This window comes from Pleurodeles waltl, chromosome 3_1 (genome assembly GCF_031143425.1).
Source record: "Pleurodeles waltl isolate 20211129_DDA chromosome 3_1, aPleWal1.hap1.20221129, whole genome shotgun sequence".
NCBI lineage: Eukaryota > Metazoa > Chordata > Amphibia > Caudata > Salamandridae > Pleurodeles > Pleurodeles waltl.
The window spans coordinates 446690960-446705742 of NC_090440.1; positions in this window are offsets into that span (position 1 = coordinate 446690960).

The following is a 14783-nucleotide window of genomic DNA, read 5'->3' on the forward strand; positions in this document are numbered from 1 at the left end:
CCTCTAGTGCAGGTGCTGTCAGTACTCCATTTCTTTGCAAGTGGGTCATTTCAAACAACAGTGGCCATATCATCAGAGATGTCTCAGCCTATGTTTTCCAAGGTGTTGTCCAGAGTGTTGTCTGCCCTGCTGAAACACATGCGGAGCTACATTGTTTTCCCAGAGGTGGGGGATTTGCCTACAGTGAAAGGTGATTTCTATGCCCTGGGACATATCCCCAACATCATAGGTGCCATTGATGGGACACATGTGGCTTTGGTACCCCCCAGCAGGAGTGAACAGGTGTACAGAAACAGGAAGAGTTACCATTCGATGAATGTACAGATGGTGTGTTTGGCAGACCAGCACATCTCCCATGTTAATGCCAAGTTCCCTGGCTCAGTGCATGACGCGTACATCCTGTGGAATAGCAGCATCCCTTACGTGATGGGGCAACTCCAGAGGCACCGTGTGTGGCTAATTGGTAATCCCAAACTGTCATGGCTACTGACCCCAGTGAGGAATCCCAGGACAAGGGCAGAGGAACGCTACAATGAGGCCCATGGGCGAACTAGGAGGGTGATCGAGCGCACCTTCGGCCTCCTGAAGGCCAGGTTCCGCTGCCTCCATATGACAGGTGGATCCCTATTGTACTCACCAAAGAAGGTGTGCCAGATCATCGTGGCCTGCTGTATGCTTCACAACCTGGCTTTGCGACGCCAGGTGCCTTTTCTGCAGGAGGGTGGTCCAGATGGTGGTGTTGTAGCAGCTGTGGAGCCTGTGGAGAGTGAAGAAGAGGAAGCCGAAGAGGACGAAATAGACAACAGGAACACAGTTATACAGCAGTATTTTTAATGACACACAGGTAAGAATCCACACCTGCATATAACATATACTTAAACACTACTACCTCTCTACTGTCTGACCTTTTCCCCCAGTGTATGTTAACTGAATTGTGACTTTCCCTTCCGATTTCAGAGATGTGGGCCCCACTGCGTGACATCTGCTTTGTTTACCCATGGACTACAGCTGTGTGACAGTGGTATATTGGCATCACAAAGTAAATTAGCATTTTGGCACGGTAATGTCTAATACATTTGCACAAAATCACAGCCAGACTCCTGATTCTTTTGTGCAATACCTGTGTTTATTTCAGTGCTCTATATTGGTGGGTGGTTGCAAATCAGTGAGGGGTGATGGTGGAGGATTGTCCATGGCAGAGTCCAGACCATTAGTATCACAGGTGCATTGTCCAAATGCCTGTGGAAAGTGGAGCAGGGGCAGTTTAAGGATGGACAGGGTGACAATGTGGGACAGTGGGATGACAATCATGGAGGTATCCTTTCCTGGCGGGGGTCTTGGCATCTTACTCTGTTTTCTTCCTGGATCTCAGGGCCCGCTTGCGGGGTGGTTCTCCTTCTGCAGGGGGTGGGGTGCTGGTGGCCTGTTGGTCCTGTGGCGGGGCCTCCTGTCCACTAGCGCCGGCAGAGGTGGTAGGCAGTTATTGGTCCATGCTAGTGTGAGGGGCCCTTTGTGGTGCCACAGTGTCACGCAATGTGGTGACTACCTGATTCAGAGCCCCTATAATGGTGCCCAGGGTGGAACTGATGTTTCGTAGTTCCTCCCTGAAGCCCAAATACTGTTCCTCCTGCAGGAGCTGGATCTCCTGAAACCTGGCCAGGACCGTTGCCATCGTCTCCTGGGAGTGGTGGTATGCTCCCATGATGGAGGAGAGGGCCTCATGGAGACTGGGTTCCCTGGGCCTGTCCCCCCCCTGTCGCACAGCAGCCCTCCCAGTTCCCCTGTTTCCCTGGGCCTCTGTCCCCTGGACCGTGTGCCCACTACCACTGCCCCCAGGTCCCTGTTGTTGTTGGGGTGGTGGGTTAACTTGGGTTCCCTGTAGTGGTGGACACACCACTGATTGACATGTCCTGGGGACAGAGGTATGGGCCCGCTGAGTGGGTGCTGTGCTGGTGTTCCCAGAGGGGGGAAGGTCTGCTGTGGCCTGTGGCTGTCTGAGGGGAACCGACTGTCCTGAGGTCCCCGATGGGCCGGGCTGGTCATCTAGATCCAGGTCGGCAGAGGTGCTGTCATCACTGTGGGCCTCTTCTGGGGGTGGAGTGGACATTTGTGGACCCTCCTGCGCGGTGACTTGGTGTTCGGGTCCTGCACGGGTATAAAAGTATGGTTATTGCATCTTTGTATGTCATGGTGTGCAATGGGTGGGTGCCTGTGTACCCCAGTGCTGGCATTCCCGTGTGGGGGCTTTTGTGACTGTGGTTTGAGGGGGGATGGGTATGTGCAGTGGGCATGCTTTGGCGATGGGTGTCCATGCTTTGTGGTCGCAAGCAGGCCTAGGGGTTGGGATGGGTGGGTTGTGATGGTGAGACATTTGCAAGGAGTAGGTGTGATGGGGGTGAGGGTGGGGGTATGAGTTGGCATGCTGGTGGGGTGGGGGGATGAAGTAGTGAAGATGAGACTTACCAGAGTCCATTCCTCCAGATACTCCTGCGAGGCCCTCAGGATGCAGGATCGCCAATACCTGCTCCTCCCATGTTGTAAATTCTGGGGGAGGAGGTGGGGGTCCGCCGCCAGTCCGCTGCACCGCGATGTTGTGCCTGGATACCATTGAACGCACCTTCCCCCGTAGGTCGTTCCACCTCTTCCTGATGTCGTCCCTATTTCTTGGGTGCTGTCCCACAGCGTTGACCCTATCGACTATTCTGCTCCATAGCTCCATCTTCATGGCAATGGTGGTGTTTTGCACCTGTGTCCCCAATAGCTGTGGCTCTACCCGTACAATTTCCTCCACCATGACCCTGAGTTCATCCTCAGAAAACCTGGGGTGTCTTTGCGGTGCTATGGGGTGGTGTGGTTGATGTGTGGGGTGGATTGTGTGGTGCTAAGTGTGATGATGTGTATTGGTGTGTTGTGTGAAGTGCGTGGTAATATTGCTGGGTGAAAGTAAAATGCGCGTCTGGGTGCTCGGATCTCTATTTCTCTGTGCGTGGTCCCGATTCTGTAGGAGTGGAGGTTTGAGGGTGATGTGGGTGTGTGTTTTATATTGTATTGGGTGTGTGGGAGTGTTGTTTGAATGTGTATCATGTGTGTGTATTTGTAATTGTCCAATGTGGCAGTGTTTTGCAAGAGTGTGTGTGTTTTGAGCGCGGCGGTGTGTACCGCCAATGGAATACCGCGGTTGAAAGACCACTGCGTGGATTCGTGGGTCGTGATAGTGTGGGCGTATTTCTGTTGGCGTGACGGTGGAGGTTTGCTCATCGCCAGTTTCTCGCTGGCCTTTGGTGTGGCGGACTTTTGTGGTTGTCTGTATTTTGGCGGTTTGCCTGTTGTGGGTCAGAATGACCGTGGCGGTTTACCGCGACCGCAGCGGTATGTTGGCGGTCTTCTGACAGCGGTAAGCGGCTTTTACTGCCAAGGTTGGAATGACTCCCTCTGTGTGTGTCCTCTATGTGTTAACTCACGTACTGGGAAATCGCAACTTACAGTTAGATGGTGAAATATTAAGCAGGGATTCCCCTCTCCCCCTCTTTTTGTTTCGAAATAACCAATCATTAATTACCTTCACGGAGAAGTTTGATTTATGGCTTAGTTTGGCCTAAAAATGTAAACAATTAATATAGATTCAGGTTGAAAATACTACAGTGACATTTCTCATTATTGTTCTGGTGCATCAGGAGGGAATGTATGATGCAGTTAGGAAATCTTGTGGGGGTGAGCCTTGTTTGTATCATTTAATTTTACAATTATTTTCTTTTACTAAGTGATTCATTGTACTTATTTATATCGTTTGACTCACCTTTGAATTAATCCTACAAACAAGGTGATGATGAATCCATACCTCTTTTGACTCTGCCAAATGCAGGCCTCCACGAGGACTGCACGTAGGGAGAAAAATACCCCAAGTAAGGGAAGGGGTGCCACTGTGAGTCAAAATACGTGTACGTTACAGTAATGCAGGAATAGCTTCTCGAAACGTTATGCAGTGTTATATAAATCTGTGGGCTTCGCCATGACAAGAACGCATTCATTCTGGTTCATGGGATTATGACCATGGCGGAAACCGCCAACATAGACAGCCACTTTAACACTCCGACCACCACAGCGGTACAGACAAACAGCACGGCAGTCACCGCCAACAGAAAGGCGGAAGACAATGTACCACCCACACTATTATGACAGGCCAATCCGCCACCTTTTCCGGGGCGGATTCAATGCAAACAAAAACATGGCAGAAACAGGACTTGGAAGGGGAAACACTCACCTCTACACAGCCCTTGAGGAACCAGGACACCATGGAGCATGAACTCCAAATACTCCCTGCGATTGACTTCCTGCTCCTCTCTTAGGAGCACGACCGACGGCGGCGACGACCACAGTGAGTATTGCAACTACAACACTGGGGAGGGGAGAGTAAAAAGAGAGTGACACACACACGCAACACCCACGATAACACACACACCAATACATGCTGAAACATTATATTTACACCCCCCAAAACCTCCTGGAAGAACGCAATGATAAAAAGGAAATGAGTTGAACGATTGTAATCATGTAAAATCCATTAGTCAAAATTTTATATGCACTCTAAACAAATATGTACACCAAGAATTCAAGTCTAGGTACTGCACCAATATAGTCCGTGGACCACTGGTCCCAAAATGCATGGGCGAGGCCCACACAAGATACCCGATCAAAATGGAGAGAACACTGCAGGGGCATCAGATGGAAAAAAACAGGCACCTCATGGGGAAGGGAAGAGGGGGCACCTCAGCCGGATGAGTGCATGACGCCTGCTCCACGAGGGGGCTCCATGCCCATTGATGTATCGTGGAGAGTGCAAAGCCACAGTCTCTCAAGTCTCTCCAGTGGGTGGGTTGCCCACTGCTTTATCCTGGGGAGTGCAAAGCCACAGTCTCTCAAGTCTCTCCAGTGGGAGGGTGGGGGGCTCACTGACCTCGGTGCTGGCTGCGGTGTCATGAGCGGCGGTCCTGGTCGCGGGCTCACTGACCTCAGTGCTGGCAGCGGTGTCATGAGTGGCGGTGCCCTTGGCGGCAGTACATGTGGTGGGGCCAGTGGCAGTCTTGTCCGCCGTGCAGGTTGGCGGCGATGTTGACTTGCCTTTCTTTTTCAGGTCCTTCCCCGCCTTGGATGGTGGCGCAGCTGTCTTGCCACTCCCAACTGTTGTCTTGGCTGAGCCCTTGGTGGCAGGTGTTTTGGCTTTCTCCCTCCGGGCAACTTCTTCTGTTTTGGAGGTGGGAGAATGTCCTTGGACTCGCTCCTTGGGACACTGGCAGCCCTGTTGCTTGGCGCTCTCCAGAATCTGGATATTTCTTGCACCACTGTGCCCGGTGATGTGGTGGCTGAGGTGCTGGGTTGGGGCCGGAAAGGTGGGCCCTAGGGACAGGTGGGGGGAGGTGTAGGGAAGAGGTCAACATTTGAGAGGAAAACCTTTTTTGACACACTGGGACGGGTAGATGGAGGGGGTTTGGGAGTGGAGGATGAGGTAGTGGTTGTACGAGGTGTTTGTATACTGACTTAGGGTGAAGGTGCATGGGCTGGAGGCTGTCGTGAGGTGGATGGCTGTTGGGTGGGTGCGTGGCTGCGTTTGTGTAGTTTGAGGAGGGCTCACAGACACACTGGGAGAGGACACAGGGTATGTGTGAATGGTAGTGGGGGTGGTGACTGCACATGAGCGTTGTGTGGTGATGGGTGTGCTGGTGATGGAGGTAGTGGCTGAAAATGTAGTGCATGCAGGTGTGAGTGGAGACATGACAGGGAGGGAGGAGAGAGATGTGGAGGAGGGGGACACAGTGGAGGCAGTGGATGTTGGCATGTCTGCATGGATATTATGCTTGTGTGAGTGCCTGTGGGATGTCTGGTGCTTATGTTTGCCAGAGCCACCCTTGTCTGTTGAGGTGTGTGTGTGCTGGTCTGATGGTGTGCTTGGGATAGGCTGAGGTACTGGGGATTGGGTCTGGGTGGAGGAAGTTGGGGGGGAGGCTGGACACAGGGACAATGGCTGCCATCAGTGCAGAGGCCAGAGCCTGAAATGCTCTCTGTTGGGCTGCCTGGCCAGAATGAATGCCCTCCAGGTATGCATTGGTCTGTTGCAACTGCCTCTCTACACCCTGGATGGCATTAAGAATGGTAGACTGCCCAACAGTGAGGGATCTCAGGAGGTCAATAGCATCCTCACTGAGGGCAGCAAGGCTGACTGGGGCGGGGCCTGAGGTGCCTGAGGTGAAGGAGATGCCCACCCTCCTGCGTGAGCGGCCACAGGACACACGCTGAGGGGCTGCTGGGAGGGCGGTGCTGGTAGGGGGGTGGCAGCTGTACCTGTTGATGCAGGGAGTACAGAGGGGCCCGCCACCACAAGGGAGCTCCCATCAGAGGAGGAGTCGGTGTCGCTGGTCTCTGCTCCTGTCCCCACCGTGGAGCTCCCCTCACCCTCCGTCCCACTGGTGACTTCTGACTCCGTTGTCTCGGCCTCCAGGGTCATGTGGGATGCAGCTCCCTCCTGCTCCAGTGGCACAGCTCCTCCGCCTGATGATGCTAATACACACAAGAACATGGAGACCACAAAAAGGGGGGGGAGAAAGAAGAAAGACATGTTCAGTGCATGCAATACCGCTACTGTCGGTGGACACTACAGACACAGCAGCCCTCTTCACTATGCCATGCACTTAGAGTTCCCTAATTAATCACAGGGACATGTGGTACATGGCCTGTGCCCGATTGCTGCACACCTTGAAGTGACAGGAGCCTGACTAGGTGTTGATGGCTCTTACCACTGGTGGGGTTGGGGTGCCACTTAGCCTGCCTCACAAAGGGTCCTTGCCTACAAAGCTCGCCCTAGTCTAGGGGAACCCACTTCCCAGCTCCCCCACCCAGACACCTCCAATGCACGCAGAGTCAGATGTATGTGATGGTACTCACCACCTTGTGACTGCTGTGATGCCCTCAAGCGCCCATCCAACTCCGGATACGCCACCGCCAGGATCGGAACATCAGGGGGGTCATGGTGCGACGGGCACCACTCACATGTTGGGAGGCCATCCCCAGCTGGGCCTCTGCCGTCTTCTTGCTCCAGCGGCAAATGTCCTCCCATCTTTTCCGGCAGTGGGTGCTCCGTCTGTGGTGGACCCCCAGCGTCCGGACGTCCTTGGCGATGGCATGCCAAATATCCTTCTTCTGGTGGGCGCTGACCTAGAGGAATAGTACAGGGCAAAAGGAAAAATTGTAACCATCTGGACCGTCACAGTCATTGGCCCCCGTTCCCACCCTTTCCCTGACACACATACACTCACCGTCCGATCATGCAGGTCTCATCCCCCCCCACCCTGTATCTTCCATCCACACTACTCCAAACAGGCATTGCCCATACAGCATACTCACAGTGTACTCACCTGTTTTTCTGGAGGACCGTAGAGTAGTGTGTGCTGGGGAGGACCCCATCCACTAACTTTTCCAACTCCTCCAAAGTGAAGGCAGGGGCCCTTTCCTCAGACACATGAGCCATCGTCGCTTCCAGACTGAGGTCACAGCAGCACTTGCAGTGTAGGTCCTCTCCTGTCGAAGATCAGGTATAAAGGGAGTGAACAGACAGAAAATTGCAGTCACGTCCGCGGCGGTGCGTGCTGTCACCGCCGGCGTACATCGTCATTGGCTCCTGGGACCCATAGGGTCCAATGTTGACCAATGTAGGATTGCGCCGCAGTCTTCGACTGCCTACCGCGACGGTGTACAACGGCAGCGCAGTTACCTCATATCCCCTTGTCCCACACTACAGGTCAGGCAACCGCCATTTCAGGGGGCCACATGGCATTCATTTTAAGTGCTTCACACATATCTCGGCCTTGCAGACACACAGAGACAGGCACATAGCGGATTGACAAATGTGTGCAATAAAATTGTATTTTTCCTACCTCAGTGTTGGCTGACTCTGTGCTGGCTGTTCTCGTCCATAGGGCACGTCCGCTGGGGCAGGTGATGAGATGGCGGCATCCTCCCGTGTACAGACCGCTGGTGGACCTGTCGACAATGGAAGAGAGACATGTAATGGTCACCTACAGACTTGATTGTGCCACAATCCATGAACTGTGTGCCCAGTTGGAGCCAGACCTGATGTCAGCTATCCGCCATCCCACAAGAATCCCCCCTCTAGTGCAGGTCCTGTCAGTACTCCAATTCCTGGCAAGTGGGTATTTTCAAACTACAGTGGCCACAGCATCAGGGATGTCTCAGCCAATGTTCTCAAACGTGTTGTCCAGAGTGTTGTCTGCCCTGCTGAAACACATGAGCAGCTACATCGTGTTCCCTCAGGTGGAAGATTTGCCTACTGTCAAAGGTGACTTCTACGCCCTGGGACATATCCCCAACATCATAGGTGTCATTGATGGGACACATGTGGCCTTGGTCCCCCAACGCAGGAGTGAACAGGTATACAGAAACCGGAAGAGCTACCATTCTATGAATGTGCAGATAGTGTGTTTGGCAGACCAGTACATATCCCATGTGAACACCAAGTTCCCTGGCTCAGTGCATGACACTTACATTCTAAGGAATATCAGCATCCCTTATGTGATGGGGCAACTCCAGAGGCACCGTGTGTGGCTATTAGGTGAGGACATTGACCCTATACCGTGTGAATAGTTGTCTGGGTCTGGGGTTGTCCCTAAGGCTTAGTGTGTGTCTAACCATTGTCCCTCGACATTTGCAGGTGCCTCTGGGTACCCCAACCTGACATGGCTACTGACCACAGTGAGAAATCCCAGGACAAGGGCAGAGGAATGCTTTAATGAGGCACATGGACGAAGTAGGAGAGTCATAGAGAGGACCTTTGGCCTCCTGAAGGCCAGGTTCCGGTGCCTCCATATGACAAGTGGTTCCCTCTACTACTCACCAAAGAAGGTGTGCTAGATCATCGTGGCCTGCTGTATGCTGCACAACTTGGCTTTGCGATGACAGGTGCCTTTTCTGCAGGAGGATGGTCCAGAAGGGGGTCTTGTGGCAGCTGTGGAGCCTGTGGACATTGAGGAAGAGGAGGCAGAAGAGGAGGACATAGACAACAGAAACACTGTGATCCAGTAATACTTCCAGTGAGACATAGGTAAGAAGACATCACCGCCTCCTACATCTGATAAAATTGTAAGACCTATCATCTGTCTGTCACTTTCACCCAGTGTATGGGCCCTGACTTGTCACTTTGCCTTTCCATTTCACAGATGTGGGTCCCAGTGTGTGACCTCTGGTATGTTACCTCATGGACTAGAGCTGTGTGACATAGGTATGTTGAAAAACTGAATGGACATTGGTATTTTCCTCAGTTATTGCAAATACAAATTTGTGAAAGCACAGACTGACTCCAGATTGTTTTGTGATTCAAGGGTGTTTATTTAAGTGCAAAATGGTGGAGGTGGTATTATAGTGGTCAGGGATGATGGTGGAGGAATGTCCATGGCAGAGTCCAGTCTATTTGTCTCACAGGTGCATTGTCCAAAAGGGCATAGGAAGTGGAGCTAGGGCAGTTTAAGGATGGACAGGGTGACAAAGTGAGACAGAAGGATGACAATCAGGGTGGTCTCATTTCTTGGCAGGGGCCTTGGCATTGTTCTCAGTCTTTGTCCTGGATCTCAGGGACTGCTTGCAGGGTGGTTCTCCATCTTCAGGGGGTGGGGTGCTGGTGTTGTGGTCCTGTGGCAGTGGCTCCTGTCCACTAGCGCCGGCGGAGGTGGTGGGCAGTTCATCGTCCAGGCTAGTATCAGGGGCCCCTTGTTGTGCCACAGTGTCCCTCCTGGTGTTCACAGGTCCTTCAGCACCCCTACAGTGGTGCCCAGGGTGGTATTGATGGATTTGAGTTCCTCCCTGAACCCCAAATACTGTTCCTCCTGCAGCGCTGGGTCTCCTGAAAGTTGGCCAGTACAGTTGCCATCGTCTCCTGGGAATGATGGTACGCTCCCATGATATTGGAGAGGGCCTCGTGGAGAGTGGGTTTCCGGGGACTGTCCTCCCCCTCTCACACAGCAGACCTCCCAGTTCCCCTGTTTTCCTGGGATCTCTGTCCCCTGAACCGTGTGCCCACTGCCACTGCCCCCAGGTCCCTGCTGTTCTTGGGGTGGTGGGTTTGCCTGGGTTCACTGTAGTGGTAGAAACACTGCTGCTTGACGTGTCCTGGGGAAAGAGGTATGGGCTCGCTGGGTGGGTGCTGTGCTGGTGTTTCCTGAGGGGGGAGGCTCTGTGGTGGCCTGGGACTGTGTCAGGGGAACCGACTGTCCCGAGGTCCAAGATGGGCCGGGCTGGTCATCTAGATCCAGTTGTACAGAGCTGCTGTCATCACTGTGGGCCTCTTCTGTGGGGGGAGTGGACATGTCTGGAACCTCCTGTCCGGTGACGTTGGGTAGGGGTCTTGCAGGGGTGTAAAGACATGAATATTGCATCTGTGTGTGCCATGGTGTGCATTGGGTGGGTGACCATGTACCCCAGTGCTTACATTTTTGTGTAGGACATTGTGTGATATTTGGTTTGGGGATCTGTGCGGGTATGTGTAGTGGACATGCATTGGTGATGGGTGTCCATGCTCTGTTGTTGCATGCAGGGCTTGGTGTTGGGATGGGTGGTTTGTGATAGTGGGACATATCTGAGGAGTTGGAGTGATGTGGTGAGGGTGAGGGTGGGGGAATGTGATAGCATGCAGGTAGGGTGGGGGATATGGTAGTTAAAGATTTGACTTACCAGAGTCCATTCCTCCAGCTACTCCTGTGAGGCCCTCAGGATGCAGTATAGCCAAGACCTGCTCCTCCCATGTTGTTAGTTGTGGGGGAGGAGGTGGGGGTCCGCCGCCAGTCCTCTGAACTGCAATGTGGTGTCTTGAGACCATGGAACGCACCTTCCCCGTAGGTCGTTCCACCTCTTCCTGATGTCATCCCGTGTTCTTGGGTGCTGTCCCACTACGTTGACCCTGTCCACGATTCTGTGCCATAGCTCCATCTTCCTAGCTATGGAGGTGTGCTGCACCTGTGATCTGAATAGCTGTGGCTCTACCCGGATGATTTCCTCCACCATGACCCTGAGCTCCTACTCAGAAAACCTGGGGTGTATTTGCGGTGCCATGGTGTGGGTGATGTGTGAGGTGGTGTGTGTTGTGATGTGTGGGGTGATGTTAAGGGGTGTGTGGTGTTTTGTGCGTGGATGTGTATGAGTAATGGTGTTGTGTGCCTCTGTCTGCTGGTGTGATCTTTGCTTTTCTGTCTCTCTGCTTCTTCCAAATTTTTGGTTGTAAGGGTTTGTGGGTAAAATGGGTGTGTGTTTTATATTGTATTGGGTGTGTGGGAGTGGCGTGTGTATGTGTATCAGGTGTGTGTATTTTGATTTGTCCAATGTGGTAGTGTTTTGTAAATGTGTGTGTATTTTGAGCGCGGCGGTGTGTACCGCCAATGGAATACTGCGGTTGAAAGACCGCCGCGTGGATTCGTGGGTCATGATAGTGTGGGCGTATTCCTGTTGGTGTGACGGTGGAGGTTTTGTTATTGCCTGTTTATCACTAACCTTTGGTGTGGCGGACTTGTGTGGGTGTCTAGATTTTGGCGGATTCCGAGCTGTGGGTCGTAATAGCTGTGGCGGAATTCCGTGGCCACGGCGGTCTGTTGGCAGTCTTCTGCACAGTGGTAACCGGGATTTACTGCCAATGTTGTAATGAGGGCCATAATGGCATATCCAGTAATGGATTGCGATGTACATTTTTTTAAATCCATGATGCTATCCTGCGGACGCTATGTTATTAAAAGACTACGCCAGGACTGGAAGAACAAGTTGTGATGTCATTCGTGATTGATAAAACAGCAAAATAAATGAGTAGAAAAGAAAAGAAAAGAAAAATAAATAAATAAACATTTTTGAAGAGGGATAAAACTGAACGCAAAAGGGTAGTAGATAGTTATCAGAGATAATTCATAATGCTGAACCAGAATAGATTGATCATATCCTCCGTAAATCTTGCCATTGTATTAGGCTGCTCCAATCTGAAATGTGAGAGCAGTTTTGCCCACTTTGTGGGGACAGGTATCAAAAGAGCTGTGCTTGGAAGAAAAAAAAAATACACACCATGATGTTGCCACCGCCTTGCCATCTGGAGCAGCCTGTGCACACATTCCACGTACATAAATGACACACATGTAGAAAGATTGCAGGCAGTAATGTCAATTCACCAAAATGCCAGGGGTAGCTGAAGTGACATTGAACGCCCATCACAGGCCCTTTGTCCTTATATTTCACTCTCACACACATGCTTACACACACACACACATCTACACACAGTCTTGCAGGTAAACACACGCACCCACCCACCTGCAAGCACGCACACAGCATACTTTTAAAAGCATTTTTAATATGAGCTGCCACTCTGCTCCACGCACTGACTTTCCCACTATTGAGGCCAGGGGTCGCAAAGGCAGTCTCAAGGGTAACAAGCGGCAATCCAATGGTCGCAGCAGTGACCCCTGAGGATCACTACATTATAATATATAACCTTGAAGAAAAGTTCAGCTTCTAGCTATAAATTATTTTTTAAAAGAATTGGCTGTGTCTCATTCTAAGAAGGAGTAGCAGGTATCAAATCTGTACCTTCCGCTTCCAGTGATCTATATGAAGCGACTTCAATGCAGGGTGGCCTTCCACCTCTCATTGTGATCTTCGACTGGTCCCTGTGATCTATATGAATTGACTTCATGGCAGAGCAGCATTCCAGCTTGCAGTGTGATCCCCTTTCTCTCGTTTCTATAACTAAATGTGTGTGGATGGCCACTGGTTAGCTCATCCATTGCTTGAAATGCAGAGTCACGACCAGCTGAATCTGGTTCAGAGGAAAAATAACTCTGCTTCCACTGGGCAGTGCCTGTGAACTCATGGTCTACCAATCGCATTGATGGGCAGCTTGCTCTAACAAAAAATAAAGATTTTCGACTTTTTCGATTTTAAGAAGTAAAACGCGTCTGCTAGATAGTTAAAAACTATTTTGCCTTCCTGGACATCTGAATCAAAATCACATTTGAGCATAGGTTTACATAATTAACTAAATACCGAGGGCTTAACTATGAGAAGTTGTCCATCTGATTGAAGGGTTGCAGTTTTGCTGTGATTTCTGTTATTGCATTTGCTAAGATCTGGATTTTTGAATGTGCTTTGTCTCTTTACTTTTTAGATTTTGTGTATAAGCTCTATTCATCAAGCAATTGAGGTAATGATGCCTTTTTACACTATGAAGGTAAAATACCCAGGGGCATATTTATACTCTGTTTGCGCCGGAATTGCGTCGTTTTTTTTGACGCAATTCCGATGCAAAACTAACTCCATATTTATACTTTGGCGTTAGACGCGTCTAGCGCCAAAGTCCATGGAGTTTGCGTCATTTTTTTGCGTGGACCCCTACATTGCGTTAATTATATGCAAGGTAGGCGTTCCTGTCTAAAAAAGTGACTCCGAGGCATGTGCGCCGTATTTACACTCCCGGGCAAAATTCACGCCCGGGAGTGGGCGGGTCAAAAAAAATGACGTACGGACGCTTTTGCGCTGTTTTTTAGCGCCTGGTCAGGGCAGGCGTTAAGGGACTTGTGGGCTCGGAAGGAGCCCAGAGGTGCCCTCCCAGGCCCCCAGGGACACCCCCTGTCACCCTTGCCCACCCCAGGAGGACACCCAAGGCTGGAGGGACCCATCCCAGGGACATTAAGGTAAGTTCAGGTAAGTGTTTCTTTTTTTTTTTTTTTGTGGCACAGGGGGGCCTGATTTGTGCCCCCCTACATGCCACTATGCCCAATGACCATGTCCAGGGGACAGAAGCCCCTGGGTATGGCCATTGGGCAAGGGGGCATGACTCCTGTCTTTGCTAAGACAGGAGTCATTTCTATGGGGGTTGGGAGTTGAAAAAAATGGCGCAAATCGGGTTGAGGCGAAAAATTAGCCTCAGCCTGACTTGCCCCATTTTTTGGCGCCCAAGCTCCATATCCCCCTACGCCGGCGCTGCCTGGTGTACGTCGTTTTTTTTCACGCACACCAGGCAACGGCGACGGCTAATGCCGGCTAACGTCATTGAATAAATACGGCGCCCGCATGCCGCTTCAGAATGGCGTTAGCCGGCGCTAATTTTTTTGACGCAAAACTGCGTTAGCGCAGTTTTGCGTCAAAAAGTATAAATATGGCCCCCAGTGTTTAATTTTTTTGTTCTCTTTTTTAATCAGACTAAATTTAATTTCTTTAGCTCCAAGCCTTGTATTGCTTGGCTCAGTTACTGAGAAATTAATGAGGTTAGGTAATTATCAAATGTTTCTTTGTCAATCTATTTGCGGCCTCTGGACATTATCTTAAGTATTTTCTCATCCTTGGAGAGATGCATTTAGACATTGACTACACTGAAAGAAGCTGCAGATCCAGAAACCCTTTGTCGGATTGTGCAAAACTCTTGCTAATCTTTTCTCTCAGTGTTGATATTTTCCCTTCTCTTCCTAGTTTCCTGTTCTCTGCCCCACCTCTCAATAGATGGAAGGAGGGAAAAAGAGACACAAAGCACTGGCGAGAGAGGAATAGTTTTCCAAGTACCTTTCTAAGAAAAGACCAGACGACTAAAGAGCAGTTCTTTAATGGAAGTTCAGCATGTGCTCCGCTCAATTCGAATCCAATTGGAGCTTTACTAGTTCTTTGACTCTGTGCATTTTGGCCCTGCCAACTAGAGGTAATTTGCTTGTGCTATCAATTTGGACATGATTAAAATAGTATACACATAATTGGAACATTTT